Source organism: Telopea speciosissima, chromosome 6 (assembly GCF_018873765.1).
Source record: "Telopea speciosissima isolate NSW1024214 ecotype Mountain lineage chromosome 6, Tspe_v1, whole genome shotgun sequence".
In the NCBI taxonomy this organism is placed as follows: Eukaryota; Viridiplantae; Streptophyta; class Magnoliopsida; order Proteales; family Proteaceae; genus Telopea; species Telopea speciosissima.
The window spans coordinates 7128628-7149496 of record NC_057921.1 but is presented as its reverse complement, the minus strand read 5'-3'; positions in this window follow the sequence as shown (position 1 = coordinate 7149496).

Genomic DNA, 20869 nt, shown 5'->3' with positions numbered 1-20869 from the left:
AACCATGATAAGGGAAAAGTAAGCTCTAGCCCTTAATTTTATTGTTTACCCTTTCCCTCGGGTCCTCGAAGTACGGGCCAAGGTATGAACCGCCCAGGCTATTTTAGTTGGGTAGAAAATATTTTATTGGTGGGTCCCACTTACCTCGAGAAGCGTGTGAGGGACTCGTGTACCCATATCGTGTGAGCCCATCTTTTATTTTGGGCTATTTAGAACTAATGGGTTGACCCAATTAGCTCTCATAACCCATTTGGCTTAAATGACCCATTTAACTTAAAATGACCCATTTAACTCAATTGACTCAAAAATGGGTTTCAACTTATTTACTAACCAACCAAACAGACCCTGGGAAGGGTTTAAGTTATAAGTAGGAGCTTGGATTTCCTTAGCCATTTTATTCTCTCCTCCAACAAAAAACGTAGGAAGAGTAAGAAAGAAGAAAGGAGAAGAAAATAAGGAAAGAAGGAAAGAAGGAAGAAGAAGGAGAAGGAGGGAAGGAAGGGAGGCCTTTGCTGTCCTTTCCTTGAAGCTCATCTTATCCTCCATTCTTGAATGCCAAACCAAGAGAGGAAGCTGTGGAAAGGAAGAAGTAAAGGAAGGAGAAGGGAGAAGGGCTTGGCTGAAGCTTGAACCCACATCTCTTGGTGGCCAAATCGTGGAGCTCCTCTCATTGGTAAGGTAAGTCATTAGAATCTCCTCCCCCTCTTTGATCGATTTTGGGTTTTGGGGTTGGGAGATGGGAGAGAATCGGTCTAGGATTTATTTTGAGACCCAAGGATCGATGTGAACTCATGGCCATGATCATGGTGGAGCTATCTTACTCCTTTGGCTAACCTCAAAGCTCCCAATCCCATCCCAATGGAAAGACCTAGGGTTTCTACCCTATTATGCCCTAAATGAAGTTCTCCTTGCTTTCCTTTATTGAATCCTTGGGATGTATAGGCCTAATGAGATCTTAGGACCCTAAGGTGCCAGGGAGGAAGCTCTCTTGGTGTTTCTTTTCCTCCAATCTACTTAAAAATGGAAGCCTTGGTGAAGAATCCTTTGATTTTGGGGTTTGGAGACATGTGGTTTTACCTACGGTTTCAAGACCTACGAGAAACCACCCCTGCAACCACCCTGAGACCATCCTCTTAAGAAGCCCCTGGTTAGAGAGGTTTTATGTGCGATTTTATGCTCTGAGAAAAACCACACATAAAACCACACCTTGCAGAGACTTTCCTAAGCCCCCGGTTAGCGAGGTTTTATGTGTGGTTTCATGTTCTGAGAAAAATCACCCATAAAATCGCCTGTCCCCAGAACTGTTGACATTTGACCTTGACCCGCTGTTTTGACCATAACTTGGTCTATGCATATTATATCGATATGATTCAACTTACGTTATAAACTAGACTCAAAGGGTTGTAATTATTATGAAGAAACCTTGGACCCAATATGAGTGTGTGATCCTCGAAAGTGGATTCAAACTTAGCTGATGTGTTTAGACAACAACTTTAGAATTTAAGTTTTATGTCGGTGACCTTGCCTACTTCGTGGCTATTGAAGTAGAACTTATTAGGGTTTAATGGGGGGGTTTAATTAAACCTAAGGTACCCCTAATTATACTAATTAATTGATCTATTATGGTGTCAAGGCTTACTATTGATATCCTTAAAATCTCTTTCCCTCATTAGTTTTGGGTTTAGAAACTTTGGAGTTTGAAGTTGGACCTTGAGGTTCGACTTGGAACCTAAGGGATGACCTTGGTTCAGTGTTGGACCTCATTAATGAGGCCTTACCTCTAAGTACAATCCTAGAACCCCTCCTTGCAACCTTGTTGCTGAGTTTAAGTTTCATTACTCAAAACCCTATAATGTGACCTTTGGGAGTTCAATCATTGAGTTCTCTAGACCCAATGAATTTAATGATGTAACCAGGCCCTAGTGGACCCTAGGACACCCTTCCCTTGTCCTTGGGACTTAAAGATTCAAGTGGGACAAATTGGGTTAAAGAACCCCTTCAAAACTATATCATGCCTTGATCGAATGAAAGGGCGGATGTAAGGCCCTGCCTACAACCGTGCTTGCATCCGTGCTATCCTAAAGGCCTGCAGGCTATGTAATTTATGGGGTTTCCCCTAAGGGACTTTCCCCCACCCTTTCTAACACTCTTTTACACTATCCTAGGCTTTATTAATTGTATGAGGAGACGCACTTAGCGGACATCGAATGACAAATCAAATCAACGGAACACGAACTATAATGTGAGTGGGGATTGGATCTTATTTTATTTTGAGTGTTTCTATGTTTAAATGTTGTGCTTGACGCATTCATGTTATGTGATGCACTTCATGCATAAATACATGTTTGCACTGTTTATCTATGAATGTGTTCATATGTGTGATAATTGATGACTATGTGTTACAAATGTGGTTGGAATTGTATGCAATGATATTGTGGTTTGTTTAATGTCTTTTTTCATATATTATATTTGGCCTGCCATGTGCCGTGTCGTGCTGGTATCCGAGTACTAGATGGTATGGGACGTCGATGCACCCGGAATACCTCTCGATACGATTATTTTATATAGTATGTTGCATATTTGATTGATATTTGTGTTAAAGGGATACGAAAGGTAGATGTGTAAGTTCCTACGCTGTATCACCTTACTGATAATCCAGCCCGGGGATCAAGGATAAGTTCTGGTACCGTGGTTGAGATTATCGGAGACTTGCTGGGAGACCAATGGTGTATTCTGGGACCGGCAGGCTTCCACTGACGTAGTTAGGGATATATCATTGGGGATCGAGGGTGTGTTCCAGTACTAGGGTAATGGCCTTACTATGTCGTAGATTAATAGTGTTGTATCATTGGGGATCGAGGGTGTGTTCCGGTACCAGGGATACAATTCCATTACTCTACACAGCATTGCATTCATGCATACATTACATCTCATCCTAATCATCATCATTATTCATATTACATATCATATTGTTGTGTTTGTTGCATGACTATAAATCGGATCTGATGTGTAAATCATCATTGGTGGTATGGGACGTCAAGGATGTTTGCTCATCAGGTTCGGCTTGCAGTCTTATATTTGTTATGTGTGTGTGGATTCAATTTTCTGCTCATTGGGCTAGTGGAAGCTCACCCCTCGGGGAACCCTTCTTTTTAGATTGTGATGCAAGTTGTACGGTACCGGTGGATGATGAAGGACTCAGTAAGAGATGTTGATGCGAAATTTGGTCTACGACCATTGATGCTTATCTTTACTCCTTGTTGCTTTCGATATTATATTTTTGGATGTATGTTTCATTGCTTTCTCTGTATTTATCAAACAATTTCAATTGTATTAACTTTTAAATTCAAGGATAATCCACCTTATGTATTTATTACCATTGTAGTTATTCCCTAAATGAGGATCAACAATATTTATTATAAGTTTTCCGCTATTCTGATAATTGATCTGATTTTCATTTATATGACTGTGAGGTAAGCCACTGCGTCCATGATCCTGGAGGCGATTTGGGATGTTGGCAAGCATCCTAGTCATACCCTTTTTATTATATTTTATCCCTTGTCGGGATGGGGGTGTGACAAAATGAGCTAATACTGTAGACATCAGAGAGGCTGAGTGCTATGTGCCTTGGAAGGAGCCAGATTGGTCCTAGTTATGAAGATAAGAACCCATTGTGAAGGAGGAAACCGGGAAAGATCTTCATTCTCCTCGTACTTGTCATTTGTTAGAACCTTGAACAATTTTTGACTCTCATCTGGATGCAGGCAGTTGTCAGGATGGCTGCCTGGAGGATAGTAAACCCTCTTACCCTTTGAGGATATATCTAGAAGAATCCCCAACTCCGCTGCAGTAAAGCCAATGATAACTCCCTTCACATAGGAAGTCAGCTTGAATTCATCATCGTCCTCTTTGACTAGTACCAGATTTGAGTAAAATTCCCTAACCAAGGTGGGGTAATAGAGTTCTAGATGGATTAGCATGCCAGTCCACCTCAACCTGTCGAATCGGGCACGTATTTTGTATGCAAGAAGCTCCTCCACTGTTACATCTCTACTAGAATTTTCCTGTTAAATAGATGTTCTCGGAAGATCCCCTTAGTCTTTTCCGAAGTGAACCATTTCACATTATAGGATGTGGGAATAGCTGGTACTATGGCAAGGTCCCTCTTCCTCTTGGGAGCCATGATTGTTATCCTACACACAAGGCACCACCAAAAGAGACGACAAATGTAAACCAATTGGAATAAATGAGTTATGATTGGCAAATAAGATTATAGAAGCAAAATGCTTATGTGATATGGAAATTCTTGGATGAAAAGATTACACAATGAGAAAATAGGACATGGATACCATTGGAGATATGTTTGAAAAGAACGAAAAGAGACAAGATCAATACATATATAAAATCCATATGAGATCCCTAGTGCTTGGATGTGAAGAATGAGATCAATATGAACAATATATGTGCTTTTGGCTACTTGGCATCCCAATCAATACCAAACAAACAAGTGATTGAATGAAATACCCCCAACAAGAGACAAGAATTATTTATTTGAGGAAAAGAGGATAAATTCCAAGGATTTTATTAACAATTATGCGAACAAGAAGAGAATGTGCTTGAGGATATGACCATGGAATAAGATTTCTATGAGATTATAGATAAATACACTGGATTAAACATGAATTTGAAGAGTTTTCCCAAAGCATGAAGGATTTACCCAATCAAAACCTAGAGATAATCCAAGTGAATCAAATAAGCATGGCATACAAACTCTAAAATACTTGTAAGGACTTTGAAAATTAATAAAAGATGCAATATTCATACAAGGATCCTCTAAATTAGTGCCATTGATCAATAGGGCTTGATTTAAACCCAAAAACCCTAGCCTCAAATCGATTTTGGCATGGTCTTGGTGTACATGGCCATGGAGACACAATCAAAATCAAGGCATGATCACAAACTTGAGAAGTTTGTCCCAAATCCAAGAAAAAGGAAAAGGAAGATGAAGGGACACAAGCAAAAATCTTACAAATGGAAGAAAAAGAGAATGGAAAGGAGAAATGAGAAGGGAAATCTTACCTTGAGCAAGTGAGAGATCGATTTGCAAGAAAATCGCCCAAAATGGGGTAAGGAAGCTTAAACGAAAACCCGAAGCTTAAATGAAAACCCCCTGGTAGAGCCTTTCCCCCTACGGTTGTGTTTCCCCTCTTTAGAGCCAAAAGTGAGTTTTAAAACTCACGGCTCTATTTTGTCAAAATTCTGGGAACAGACGAACGAATGGATCCACTTATCGTGACTCCGCTCGTGAATCCACCCCGCACAAAATTTGAAATTTTCATTCTTAAAATTACACGGATCAACGAATGGATCCATTTCCATGAGTCCATCCGAAGATCCGATCGCCTCTGGATTTTTATAAAATTGAGTCCTTTGGAATGGATGAACGAACGGATTCACATTCCACATCCGCCCGTTAGTCCGCTCTGCCTATATTACGGAGGAACCACGGATGGACCCAGAGTACTAATACCGCCCATGAGTCCACCCGATTTCTTTTAGGATTTTGAACCCATAATTTTGAGACCTCTTAGCCACACCCATATGTGATGATTGTGTGCTTGTACCCTAGATTGAACACCCTTGTTGTGTGACCCATTCGTGGAGATCACCTAAGCTTAGTTCAATGCCTTGAAATTGAAAAGGGTTAGGACCTACACCCGACTGGGCTAGCCAATGAGAAATGGCAGGCATTGGTAACCACTGTGACTCCCCTCTTATATAAAAGGAGGAGAGTTACCTTTGAGAATGAAAACTCTTAGACCCCGTGAATTTAATGGACCAAAACTTATGGATAGGAAGCCTAAACCTGTGCAGGTAGAAACCCTTAATGGGGTGTATAGAATCTAAATCCGTGGTTAGATGATACGTCATTTAGGACTCAAGGTGGAGCTCAGCCCTTAGTGGAGCTCAAATGGTGATGACCGAACCCTAGTTGAGGCTTATTTGAGCTACATTTGCAACCATTGCTGATGAGCTTTGGTTCTAAATCATGAAACCTTACCCTTCGACCAAATTGAGACCAAATCCTTATGTGATCTTGGATTCATGAGGTGAGTCTAGGTTTTAGTGACCCTAGGGAGGCTTAGACACCCCTTTCATGACCCTAAAGTGCTGGGGTACTCCAAGCTTCAAGCTAGAGGAGAAGCCCTTTGAAATCTCGAAAAAGATTACCTGTGAATGCACGATTAGATCCACCAATCGTGGTTCCATCCGTCAGTCCGCCCAGTGTAATCCCTATGAATTGACGTAGACGGATGAAGGAACGGATTCACTCTGTTGCATCCGCCCGTGGGTCAGTTCACTCTCGGGTATGTCTCATGGATTGAACGGATGCAAGGGTGGATTAAGATGGTGCATCCGCTCTTTGTGCTTTAACCTTTTGGCCTGAACGGAGTTTGGGATGGATTCACCCTGCTGCTTTTATTCGTGAGTCCGCTTGTGCTGTCTTGGTTGAAACTAGGTTTTAACCTTGGCGGCTTAGCATGGGACCCTTCTATACATGCTTTAATGATTTCTTTTGTATATTTAGGCTACCCAACTTGATGGATAGCTAGTGCAGCAGTGAGATTCATGTCAACCACGATGGGTGACACCCGAGTTCGGTGAGTGGGTTCTAGGTGACTTTGGTGGGTTTGAATATATATATATATATATATATATATATATATATATATATATATGGCAATCTTAAGCATGCTATTATATAAATATAAGCATTGTGCGCATTGCATTATTTACCTCAAATGTGAACTGTTATAAATGTGATATTATTCTCACCATTGTATCGGGCTACGGTACCAGGTGTACCAGTACTGAAACCCCAATTTATTTAATTATAAAAACTGTTATATGCCATCCTGATCTGTATGTGCCGTGTTGTGCTGGTACCCGGGTACTAGATGGAATGGGACGTTGATGCACCCGGAATACCTCTCGGGACGATAGGACTTGCATATAGTATATCGGTGGCTAGGATGCCTATTCCCTTATGCTATGACCCTTGCCAACAGGAGTTTATCTGTTGGATAGTCTGAGAACCTTTGGTCTGTGGAGGTGGGAGAGGCCAGGATAGGGGTAGTGATGGCTATCGGGGTCTGCCACTGGATGACCGGATGGTTTTTGCCGACGTAGGCTACCATGTGATAATTGAGGTTTCCCCGGGGCGATAAGTTAAGTGACCCTCAATGTCTCTCGAGTTATCACAGTAACATACACTTGACCGATAGAATTTATGTGTTAGGTGGCAAATGAATCTAACATTAGCATGCATCATTCTGCTTGAAATTGTTTGTGTGTATGTATGTGCATTCCCCTCTGCTCCTTGTGTAGCTAACCCCGTTGCGCAACCCTTTTTTAGTTGATATGCAGGTAACCTCTTGACGAGCACCGTTGGATGCAAAACAAGTTGAGCCGGTGGCTGTGACTTGGATGTAGATGTACACCCAAGAATGGTGCCCTAGTGGTGATTATTTATTATTTAATTTTTATATTCATCCACAATCGTGTATAAACCTTATGTTTAATTATAAGGAGAGATTGAATGGTTACAAACATTGATATTGTACTATGTGTTATCATTAGAGAATCGATGCTCTATAATTTCATATGATTTAAATTAAATTTCGTTTCCGCTAACTCTGTGATTGGAACGATTGATTCCATTTGGGTACATTCCTTGCTGTTATCACGATTGATGACAGGGTGGACTGTGGCTCGGGACACTGTATCTGTGATCCTGGTAGGTATTAGGATGACACTGGTTGTCCCAATCACCCCCTATTTAATGCAAAATATCTACATCAGGATGGGGGCGTGACACTATGCATCTCAAACAAAAGTTAGTATAATTTGGTTTATTTGTTATCATCAAAACTTTGATATCATCACAATGGATGATGGAGTTTGTGTATAAGGACTTTTCCTCAATATCATTTTCCTAAGAAAGTCTCGTAGGGAACAGACTAATGGACGGAGACAACAAGGTGAGTCCTTTTGTGGGTCCAATCGATTAAAAGCTCTGAAGGTAAGGAAAGGATCTACAAATGGAGGCACGATGGTGAGTCTGTTCCTGAGCCTATTCGCAGCAAAACATGGGTTTTCAGCCCAAAACTCCTCCAATTTTATTCCAAGGCCATTAATGGCTTCAAGGACTTGTAGGGATGGTTCCTAAAGTTCATTAGGGCCCTATTAACCCTAATGGCACAAAGAATTAAAGCATCTAAGGTTCATCCACAATCACCCAACCCAAACTTGGGTTTTTCCCCATTACTCCTAGGTTCCTAAGTCAAGGTCTCATCAATGGGGTTGGGTCTTGAATGAGGGATTAAATGGAGTCACCACAGGCTTCAACTGCCTCTAAATGGCAACATTTAAGCCAACATCACTGGCTTTCAACATTCATTGGTGGAACCTTATAGACGTAGGTAGAAAACTTCAAAACAAAAGTAAAATGGAGGGAAGGAAATGAGGTTTAATGTGAGCTATATACACTCACAGCAAGGCATTGATGCTTGCCATTAAAGTTCTGTACATTTTGTTAGTGAAGCATTCATTTCATGCTCAAACTGATCCATTCCTAGGTCAACAAAATGGAAAAGAGAGAGAGAGAGAGATATGTAGAAGATCACTCACCAATGTAGGGGAGTTGAGCTTGGCTTACGCTTGAGCTCGATTCCACCTCTATCCTCCTCCTCCTCCTCCTTCTTCTTCTTCTCCTTCTTTTCTTCCTTCTTATTCTAACTTCCACGGTTTTGGTTGCTAGGGAAAGAATGAACCAATAATAGCCAAGGATCTCTTTTATAGTGAATGGCCCACTTAGGGTATGTTTGGTTTAAGTACTTAGTTCAAAAATCCATTTTTAACACATATTAAGGCTTGTGGGACCATATTTAAGGTCCAACTAATGTAAGTGAGGGTAAGGGTGGGGTCCACCATGTCCAGGGACATACCCATCGTGTTCGGGACACCGGCACGTGGGTCCCACACAAGGAAACTCTCAAAACAAGTATGATAGCACGAACAAATTATTGAACGGACTCACCAGTAGTGGGTCCGTTCGTTGATCCGTTCCTGCTGAAAGGGCTGAACAGTAACGAAAAGTCTCGGGCCTTGACCTGTACTTCGAGGTCTTCAAGGGGGGTACACATACATAAGATCTAGGGTTAAAAGCTCACCCTTGGGTGGTGTCATTGCCCATCAGTCTGATATTCCATTCTTTTATTCCAGCTAACCTATTACCTGCCAGGACCCAAGGTCACAGGTGTTGACTGTTGGCAGCGTCGTAGCACCTACAATTGAAAATTCAATTTAGCCCAGAAAATGAAGGTGTACTTTGGGTGCGGGTATAACACATACTAACTCAATCGTTCATCCAATCATCTCTAAAACGTGTAACTCTTCATACAGGAAATGAGGCGTGCAACCTAATGAGATAAAATAGGATAGGAATGCTATATCAAGCTTTCATCTAACCAACACATCACATCACTCACAAGCAATCTTGAAATACCCCAAATGATCCAACTACACCAGATCCAACAGTCTCGATCCCTCATGATGAGTAGTGCTGACCCCTTTTATGTATTGTACTCATGACTATGTCGATCGCAATATCGACAAGTCGCCCAGGCAATGAGACACAAAATAAAGTTGTAAAATTGAATAGTTTACCTTGAGCCCCGCATGTCAATTCAATTTTGTCATACCCGTACCCGAGATACTAATATTAGATTACAATCCTTGTGCCATGTCGATGGAGCCGAGGTCTATACTGGTGAGCTGTTCGCAATGGACATCAAACCGGCCCACAAGATCATTGACCAGTTCATGTGTTTGATTGTTGAGGATAGATTCCCAAACTGGGAGTGGGGAAAGTTCATCGATGATGACTTCGCGGACTATCCTCCTAGTACAATCCCTAAGAGCAAAGCGTACTGGAAGGAACATCCCGTGTCATACCACATCGACACTTCATGCCTTAGTGAAACCAATATCAAAGTGAGGAAGCTCTTCAAAATTCTGGAGGACTCATTGTGATGAGTAAAGGGTAAGTTACTAACCCTAACTATTGATTGTTCTCACTCGCTTGTAAGACCTTGAAGTACGGGTGTAGACATCTCATTTTGTCACCTCGGAGATCACCCTGACGATGATGAGTATCCTTTGAGGCTGAGAGACTTTGTATCTATGTATTTAGGAGGTTTTTCATGCTCTTTGACAAGTCCACCAAATCGTTCATGAAAAATGACTAAAATACCCTTGAATAGGAAAACATGGTAATAAGTGTTTATTAATCTCGACAATGTGCTGACGCGCTCGAATAATGGATAATTTCACCATACCCAAAAGTTGGTATGAGAATGAACTCATTTGCCCCTTCATTGGAAGAAGATTCTATTTCTGATAAGTGGGACCCACACTGGAGGTAGTCCATGATGGCCAGTACTATCCCCAATTTTCATACCAAAATGTAGTATGTGAAATAAGGAGATAAATGGCATACAGATCAAAAGTTATGAGCATTTAGACATTCCAAACTTACCTTGGATGGGCTAGACCCAGCCCAGTTCACTTTGGAACTAACCCCATCCAAATTAGAACCATAAAAAAGGCACAAAATGCAAAATTGACATCAAGACTAGAGGTCGACAGTCAAACGGCCGAACCAACATCGAGCTGACCTAGTTCAACATCGATGAACCATTTGATATTGTTGAGCAGAATCCTTTGAATATCGACATGCAACCGACAATGAAAATTATTTTTGTGACAATTTAGCCCCTCCACTAGATGTCTATTGATGTTTTTCGACACCACTTCAATGTTGTCTAACCTTGGATCGATGTCGGAAGAAGCTAAGAAATTAGCATAATTAAGGTTGTCAGTTATGTTTGTGCAGTAACTTCATGGCCATTTTGAGTTTTTTTCCAATAGGATTTTGTGAAAGCTTAAAACATAATAAAGGTAAACATTTGAATTAGCCTCCATATGAAATTTGAATCATATCATTACGATATCAGAGTTGGAAGTTATGATTCGATCTTCAAGGTTGGTGCATGTGTTGCAAAGAAAAGTTGTGTCTGCATATTATGTAGCCTCAAGGTCTATTTTGGGGTACTTACATTGATATCTAGCTCAAGGTTAAAACATAAAGGTTGTAACCTTTTAAGTCCTTTGTACGTAGGAAAAATAATCGGGTCAAACAGAGGTCTGACGAAGAAGTTATGACCATTTTTGGGAAGGTGCACAACAGTAAATTTTGATGTCGAGCTACTGTCCACCGACACTATGTCGATGTTGAGTTGGGGCATGTCAATGTCGAACGGAGCCATTTTAATGTTGAATTGTGTGAATGCGAAGTGCATCTAACCTTCCATATTTGAGTGATTTTGATTCCTATCACGCATGGAAACTTATTTGGAAACTATGAACTCATTTATGGACATTTTTAGGCCCCAAGAAACACATCTTTGGCAACAATACACTTGCTTGAACCTCATTGGCCAAAATTGTTGGTAAAACCTACACCATTGATGCAAAACCTGTAAAGCCCCCCAAAATCCATCAAGGAGTTTAGGTCATTAATGGTTCACAAGATCAATAGTCTTGGTGATAAGGAATTGGAGTGTGAACCAAAATAAATCATAATATCCTCCAGTTTCAGTAGCAGTGCATCTAATCATAACCATTCAAATAAACATAGCGAAAGTCTTTAAAAAATTCCAACATCTACCTTATTCCACTCATCCTCAAAATCTTAAACATGATGTTCATTACAATCCTCCATAAAGTCTCAAATTAAAATCTTTCTTTTTTTTTTAAACTCCAAAGAAATTTAAATCTAAGCTGCAGTGTCTTCTAACAGCAAAGATAGTAAGGTCCATCATTATCATCATGTGGCTCCTCCTCTTCAGTCGCCCATCCAGCAGGTGCGGTTTCAGGTTCTATGGGCTCATTATCTAAAATTATTTGGGATAAAATTTCATATATATTTAAGGCTGATTGTTAGATTCGACACAATTGAGAGAAGTGTGTACCTTTGGATACTCCCACTTATCTCAATCATGTGATTATCTTTAATGCCTTAAAAAATTTAGGTTCTTTTATGATGCCATTTCTTTAATAATGTCAGTATTTTTATTTATTTAGTTTTATCCTTAAAAATCCATCTTATTATTCACCAAGGGGATGGCAGGTCGAATCCACCAAGGCCCTTTTTATTCAACTACTCATAGCATTGTCAGTTATGGGACTAATCCACACAAGAACCCAATTTTAATGGCATCTTTAAAATTTGAAATATTTTTATAATTACTTTAGTTAAGTTAATGAGATACTTTAATTTTATGCTAAGGTTGGTAAGAGAAGGATTTTACAATTAGTTTTTTTGATATATTTAGAAGGAAATGACATTATTGTAATTAATATCAAATTTGGAAGAACAAGTTTTACCAAACGACATTTTTGTTCTATTATTGTTCCGAAAATGTTCTTGAGACCATTACTAAATGGCTATATTCATACACAGAATGCTATTCCAGAACAAAAACACCAAAGAACGTTCCTGACCAAGAACGGGTGTTCTTTACCAAGACCGTTAGCAAACGTAGCCTTAAGGCATGATGAGATTACCATAATAGGGTTTGAAAAGAATCTTTCTCATGATCGTTGGCATGTTTGGAAGTGTTAAGGTAATATTTTGGAGGGATATAAATTATTTATGAGTATTTCAAAGGCATCATTCATGGCTGAAATTCAAAAGAAAATAATTAGAAGACACAAGACATACAGAACAGTTTAAGAAATGTGTAGACTATCTTATTGTTGGGTTACATATAATGTCAGCTTCGTTTTTATATGGGGCATATGTTTATTTGCCAATACTGAAGGATGGGCCATACAAGAAACCTTCTCTCTCTTTCTTTCTCTCAAAATAGCAAACGATCAACAGGACGGAAAAACAACGATATAGGATAAGAAAGAACCATTGAAGAACTAAGGATGTCTGTGTTTACACCCTATTTTCGTTCTATTTCGGTCAATAGATAAATACACCAAAATCTATTTATATCAAGACTGGCTTGTTAGTAAGTGACCAGAAAATGGTCAATGATCGAAAATGGTCTATTCGATCAGAAACGGTCAATGATCGAAAATGGTTAGAAAACGGTCAATGAATGAAAACGATCAGAAAAAGGTCAAGGACCCAAAACGGTCAATGATCGAAAACGGTCAGTGATCGGCGAACGGTCAGCAAGGTGGTTACAACAAGCTCTCAAAGAAGTGGGTAGTTGTGAAACTACCTCTCAAAGAAGTGGATAGTTATGAAATTACCTGGTAACTATAGAAACCACCTGATGATGCCTATAAAAGGAAAAATTCAAAACAAAGAGATCCACAATTATAAGTCTTTACTTTTATCTTTTATTTTTCTTTTTTCTTAGTTGTAAATGGTTTCTATTCTTTTCCTTAAAAGAACCTATTGGGGTTACTCTCCAACAGTACTATCAGATGCAATGATGTGCATCCTTCCAAGTTGAATTGAAGATTTCTGCAGTCCTTCATTTTACCAAAGATGTATCTGGAGAGAAAATTAATTTGATTACTTCTTTTTCTTGTTCTTGGCATTGCAATCTTTGCGTTTCTTTTTGAAAAGTCCTTGGATTACCAAGGCACTGGTAGAACCCACTCTTTGATTCTCTTCACTTTATGAAATAGTTTCCACATCCAACAACGGTCTCCAGACCGACAAAATTTGGGGGAAACAATTTGGCACGCCTAGTGGGACACTAGCCAGAATTGAATCTTATTGTCAAGAAGAAGAAATGCCGATGAGGGGAGTCCAATCCCGAATCAGGCACAAGAACGGTGCTTAACTGGGGGCAAGTCCTATTGTAAATGAGTATCGAAAAGCCGTAACCCATCGTCAAGGGGCCCGATTTATGCATCGGCCTTGTGGCTGTTGTTTTGGATGGCCAATAATGTATTCTTTGGCCAATAACCATACGTATTTGGTCACCATTAAGCAAGGGGCAAGTTTGTCTCAATTTTACCTGAAAAAGAATTGTCGATGAAGGGGATCGAATCCGGAATCAGGCACTGAAAGGTGCTCAACTGGGGGCAAATCCCATTGTAAATGAGCGTCATGAAGCTGGAATCCATCGGCAGGGGGCACGTCTTATGTACCAGCCTTGTCGATAACAGCCGCAACAGCGGTTGGTAGTGAAAGTTCACTCTCAGTTTCAGCCGTTTCCATTCTCTGCTAGTATGTGAAAGGTTGAAGAAATATTCGTTCATCATTCCTAATTTGATGGTTTACATGGTTGCGACATTGTGCACAAGAGATAAATGATATACCACTACGGTTGTTTGAATCTTGAAACCAACCGCGTGGTAGTTTTAAGGATAGCTTTCCTTTATGACATAATGGGGCACATGTCACCTTGATATGTGGTGGAGATAAACCACAACGATTTTATTTGAAACCATATAGTGGTTTTAAAGTTGACCTTAATTTTTATGATATGTATTAATGGGACACATGTCATCTTGATATGTAGTATAGAAATGACTAGGGGCAACTTTATTTTAATTTTGCTTGAAGTAAGGGGCAAATATGGAGAATCTTTTGAAGAAACTCATCACCAACCAGGGGCAATGCAGGTGTTTCAATTAGAGGCATATCGCGCAATGGCGATAGTGTGTGAATGAATGGTGATGTTGTTTGAAGTCGGAATCATCAGAAGGATACCGAGCACATAGGGCCAGAGGGTCTTATGCAACCACATATGGACTTTGTAGCATCATCCACAATGATAGCAGGGGGGATTGTTTACACCCTATTTTCAGTCTATTTCGGTCAATAGACAAATAGACCGAAATCTATTTATATCAAGAATGACTTGTTAGTAAGTGACTGAAAAACGGTTAGAAACGGTCAATGACCGAAAACGAACAATGACTGGAAATGAGAAGAAAAAGGTTAAGGACCCAAAACGGTCAATGATAAAAAATGGTCAATGACCAATAAATGGTCAGCGACTAACAAACGGTCAGTGACCGACGAATGATCAGCAAGGTGATTACAACAAGCTCTCAAAGAAGTGGGTAGTTATGAAACTACTTGGTAACTACAGAAACCACCTGATGATGCCTATAAAAGTAAAAAAAATTCAAAACAAAGGAAGAGATCCACAAATTAAATCAAACAAGTCTTTACTTTATCTTTTATTTTTCTTTTTTCTTAGTTGTAAATGATTTTTGTTCTTTTTCTTAAAAGAACCTGTTGGGGTTACTCTCAAACAATACTATCAGATGCAATGATGCATCCTTCCAAGTCAAATTAAAGATCTCTGCAGTCCTTCATTTTACCAAAGATATATTTGGAGAGAAAATTAATTTGTTTACTTCTTTTTCTTGTTCTTGGCATTGCAATCTTTGCGTTTCTTTTTGAAAAGTCCTTGGATTACCAAGGCACTGGTAGAACCCACTCTTTGATTCAATTCACTTTATGGAATAGTTTCCACATCCAACAACGGTCTCCAAACCTACGAAATTTGGGGGAAGCAGTCTGCATTTTATTTCATGGGTACCTCAAGCAGATATCGATGGTGTGCATTTTCAAATTCCGTCATTATTGTATTTGGTGGTCTCTTGTAGATCCAACGTATGAGGGTACTGTTTTGTTTGTAAAAAGTGTTTCCAACCAAAAAGGGTTCATTTCTCTCATGACTGATCAGCTTATAAGCATGAGCTAGATGTCCAAGTAATATTGGTCAAACAATGATTGGAAAGACGAAGAAAATTCATTCCACAGGAGAGGAAAATAAGGCTGATAAAAAACATGTCCATAATTTCATTTGAACTCATGTGATCCCGATCAAAGGAATTGTGAGGGGCATTATTTATACCCTATTTTTATTCTATTTCGGTCAACGGAAAAATAAACCAAAATTTATTTCAGTCAAGATTGACCTATCAGTCAAGTGACCGGAAAAGAAAACGGTCAATGATCGACGGACGATGACTGACCAACGAACAGTCAGAGATTGACGAATTATGTGTGACCAATGAACGGTCAAAATTTGACAAAATGTGTGATTGACGGATGGTTAAGAAATGGATAGTTGTGAAACTACCTAATAACTGCAGAAACTACCCCAAGGATGCTTATAAAAGAGGATTTGTGCCACAAAGGAGAGGATTCCCGGATCAACAACACAACACTCTAGGAGAGTCTTTATTTTATTTTTATCTTTTATCTTTTCCTTTCATCTTTCAAGATGATCGAAGTTTATCTCTCATCTTTGTCTTTTATTTTTCAAGAAAATCGAAGTTTATCTCTTATCTTTGTCTTGTAGCTTTTGCTGGAGTTGAATTCTGGCCACCAATGTCTCATTAGTCTGTGTTTCAAGATGCATTCATGTAGGTTTTGCTTGAAGAATAACTCCATAACAATATTTCTTTTGGTCTATGTTTCAAAAGGAATCATTTGTACTCAGATTTAATTTGTTATCAATAATACAATATTTTTTCTATATTTTTTTCCTTATTGGCAATGTGATTTTCATCATTAAAAGTCCTTGGAGCAATCGAGGCAATGGAAAGAACCCTTTCTTTCTTGGTTAGAAGCATGGAATCAAAACTTGATCAAAACCTGTCGAAACTGCCAAGACAACTCGGTTTCGACAGGTTCCGAGACGAGTTGGACATAAAAATTCTTTAATTCGTCTGGTTTCGTAATGGTTTTGATTTCGGTCCAAACCATATCTCTAATCCAATCTGCAAGCTTCAGATCATAAGAACATACGATTTGTTGAAGAACTCTCAAACTTAAGCATCAGAGTTTGTTATGCTAAAATTCCTTCAACTAGCGCAATGTGGTTGGATTGGAGTTAGACACTCTGACCGATCGTGGCTGTCTAGGGTTCTACTTGTGCCCCGGTAATCCGAGGACTTCTCAGGGACAACACAATAAACAGTTGATCCAAACACTGGAAAGAATTGCACTTGGTTTACTCGACATGCATGATCTTCAGTGCAAATCAAAAGGGTGCATAAAGCAAAACAAGAAAACCTTAAGTTCACACCATCATGGAAGTAAAGAAAGAAAATGCAAGGAAAAGTAAAGATAAATAGAACTGCAGGTTGGTTATGTCTTGATTGATGCCCTCTCTCTACTCCCCCTGCTTATTTATATAGTAGGTGTAACCACCGAGGACGGTTCCCTTGATTATCGGCCATGATCGTACCACGTTCAAGCCACCACTTCTTCTCAACTCGAACTTTAGAGAAACTGCTTGTAGTGGCAACCACCTAGCACCTTGGCCGATGAAATAACTTCTGACCGAGGTTGCCAAGGCACAATCGATCATTCGCCTGGCCGAGCTACCCTGTGACCGAGGCCGCTTTCTCGACCATGACAAGGTGGAGCACAAACTTGGTGTAAACAATGCCCCTCAAGAGTTGGGAGGTCGATTAAGGGAGCCCTCAAAACTCGTGCCCATCCCAGTTTCGCTCAAAATATCTTCTGCCATGCCGTAATGTGACGTGACTGTGACTGCTGAAGAGTCGCCAATTATAGACACGTGGCCCAATCCCGTTCCGATGCTCGTGCCTTTTGGGTTATCTTCTACGTTTCCCAAGGCAGTCATAATTCCTCTTTGAGTTTCAAAAAGGACGAGAACCCTTCTTAAACCCTCAGCCTTGCTTGATTGCGCGGCAACCCTTCATCTCCCCTCTCGTTCTTGCAACATCTTCCAACCCATACCTTCTACAATTCTGGGCACATGGCTACCGAAGAAGATGCTGATGACACCCGGACCGCCGTCGAGAAGCTTGAGGCCAAGCATGCCAGCCTACACCCTGCTGTGAACCTTGGGGTGCTCATCCCACGATCAGGCCACTTCGTGCTCGGTCCCATCTCCTCTGCTACTCAACACTTTAAAGACTTTCCTGCTCATCCGGCCGAACACCTTCTATTTCGCAAAGGCATTTCGACCACTTACAAGTACAAACCTGCTGCAGTGAAGTGGTATTGAGCCGGCAACTATCCTGAGTGGGATGACTGGGTGAGGAGGATGTCTGCTGCCAAGGAGGAGATTTGGAGCGAACTTGGTATCTACGATGCCATCCAGATGTCCACTGCATATTATCCCTGCGACACCGATTTTCTCCATGCCGCCCTCCATTTCTGGTCTCGCTCGACCAATTGCTTCCATTTTAGCTTCGGGATGATGGAGCCAACCCTTCTTGACATAGGGGCGCTCCTGGGCCTGAAGTCGGCCGGCGAGGAGATCAATGGCAATTCTGGTTGTTCCCGGATTGGCAGGGACCTGAATCTCACAAAGAACACCAGCTACACCTCCTATCTCTCTCAGTGCCGGAAGCAAAGTGGTCCGGTGAGCAAACAAGAGTACGTCACCTTTCTGCTGTCTTGGATCTATCACTGCCTTATCTGTACCCGGGCCGACAAGATCACTAAAGCGTATCACAGCCTTATCACTACTTTGGCTGCTGGCCGTTCTGTCAACCTTGCAGCGTTTGTTCTCTCTTCCTTGTATAAGGGTTGCAACAATCTGGTTGCATCTGGCTTCGCCCATGGCGGGGGCCCTTTATGGGCCTTACAGCTGTGGTTGAGTGCCTACTTCCCGAATTCAGTCCACCCCCTTTGGCCACTGCATTTTCGGCCGTTGGTTTCAAGCTACTCCGGCCTCCGCCGTTGCCCTCGCCCTTAGAGTGCTTTAACATATTTTTCCATCTGAAAGGTGTCCGTCCCTCAGCCTCTTTTACTCTATTCCACTCTTCAAACAATCTGCCCGGCTGGCTTAGTGAAGCGATTGCTGATCTAGCCACCCATGGGGATCTTTGGGGCTCTTACTTGACCTACCGAGACCTCCACTATGGAGTGTGTCTTGAGCACAACAAGAACAACATGTGCAGTACAAAGCCCTATAACCCATAGTTTTTGGCCCGTCAGTTTGGCCTCACGCAGGCCATTCCAGTTCCCTGCTTTTTCTCTGTCTCGAATGATGGCCCTGAGCATCACCTCCTAAAGATTTATGACAAGATTGTAGATGTGTCCCTGCTAAGCAGTATAGCCCTCTCGACCTTCCAGCTTTGCTACTTCTCGCCTCTACCTACGACCATTGAAAGTTTTGACGCATGGTGGTCCCAATCCTACTCTCGGTCAAGTGAGGATGAGGTTGATACCTGGGAGGAACGACATTCTTCCACATCCTGCTAGCTTGGCTCCAAAAGCTCAAAGTTACCGCCGATGTTAAAGAAACAATCGGCGCCTGGCGAAGGTAATGCCCCTGGAGGCTACAACATAATCTCTTTTTTTTTTTTTTTTTTTTTTTAAAACTGCTCCAGACCTTCACTAATTGGTCTCTGACCGCAGATGTGATGACCGTAGACTCCACAAGTGAGGAAGAAGAAGATAAGAACAAAAAAGGGAAAGCGAAAGGAAAGAAGCAACAAACCCCCAAGCCGACTTGCCAGGAAATGGCCAAGAACAAGAGGGCCAAGAGCGAAGGCACCCACGAGAGTGAAGACCAGGTCCCCCCTAAAGACCGTGATGACCCACCGATCACAGCTCAGGCCTGCCCCTCGGCCGAGCCAATCAGGTGTGAAGAAACAACAGGGTGAAGAGACTGACAAAGCCTCTCCATCTAGACTTTCTCGATCCAACTCGAGCAAGTCCACCTCCTCCACCCTTAAGTCTGGTGCACTGAAGGACTCTGCCGTGCCAGTTGTCCCGCTTTCCACTCCAGCCAAGCAAGACTCAAGCTCTGCATCCCCCACGAAATCCATCGGGGTTGACCATCACTGTTCCTGAGGGTGTTACCCCCTTGCCGTGGCTGCACCAAGCCCCATTGAGCCTGCTGAAATAGAAACTACGGACCCACAGATAGCCCCAACCTCTGAGAAGAAAATGTTGAGGTATTGCCCCCCATCCAAGAAGAAGAAACAGAAGGCAGGGCCACGCCACCCCTGGGGCCCGCTTTGCAGGTACATCAGTTGTCCTTGTCTCAAGTTTGACAACGTGACCAAAGCTCCTCTTAACCTTTGAGCTTTAGCGCAGAATGAAGAAGAAGACTCCGTCGCTCTGCTGTTAAACTCGTTGGACAACCTTCTTGCCATAGGCTCTCCTGCTCCCCCAACCGCCGAAGAGGCCATAATCACGCCGCCAGGTACCCCTGAGGTTGCAGCGGCATGGCGAACTATGGGTGAAAATAGTTTTTTGACCGTGGAACAAATTCTCACTGACAACAAGGCCAAGCCTATGATCAACACAATGCAAACAGTCATTGCCAGCCCAAGCTCTAGGCATAAATAGCACATGACAGCCCTTAGCTACACAGAACTTCTTCGCTTGATAGTCCACAGCCTGCCCCCAGCATTCCAGTCACTGAGAGATGAACAGGACAATTCGAGGCTGAAGGCTAAAAAGACAGTCTTGCTTACAACCCTCTCGACCAAGCTACGAGGATACCAGCAAGAGGAAGCTGATCTCAAGGACGAGTTGGCTGATTTGGAGCGCCGCACGAAGGTTGTCTTTGAGAAGCTGGAGAGGGTCAAAGCTGCTCTGGCCGCTGGGGTCTCCTCTATCATTGCTGAAAAGGAAGCGTACCGAATTATTCTGTCGATGGAGGAGAAACTCTCACGCCAGGTTGCATTTTCACGATCGAAGATTGAAAGGGTTGAGAAACTGTTGGAGCAGGTTTGAGAGGACTTGGAGGGCAAAACAGGCTCTACCTGATGCCATAGGACACTCTTTCTCTTTTTCTGGTTGATCCTTGGTGATCTA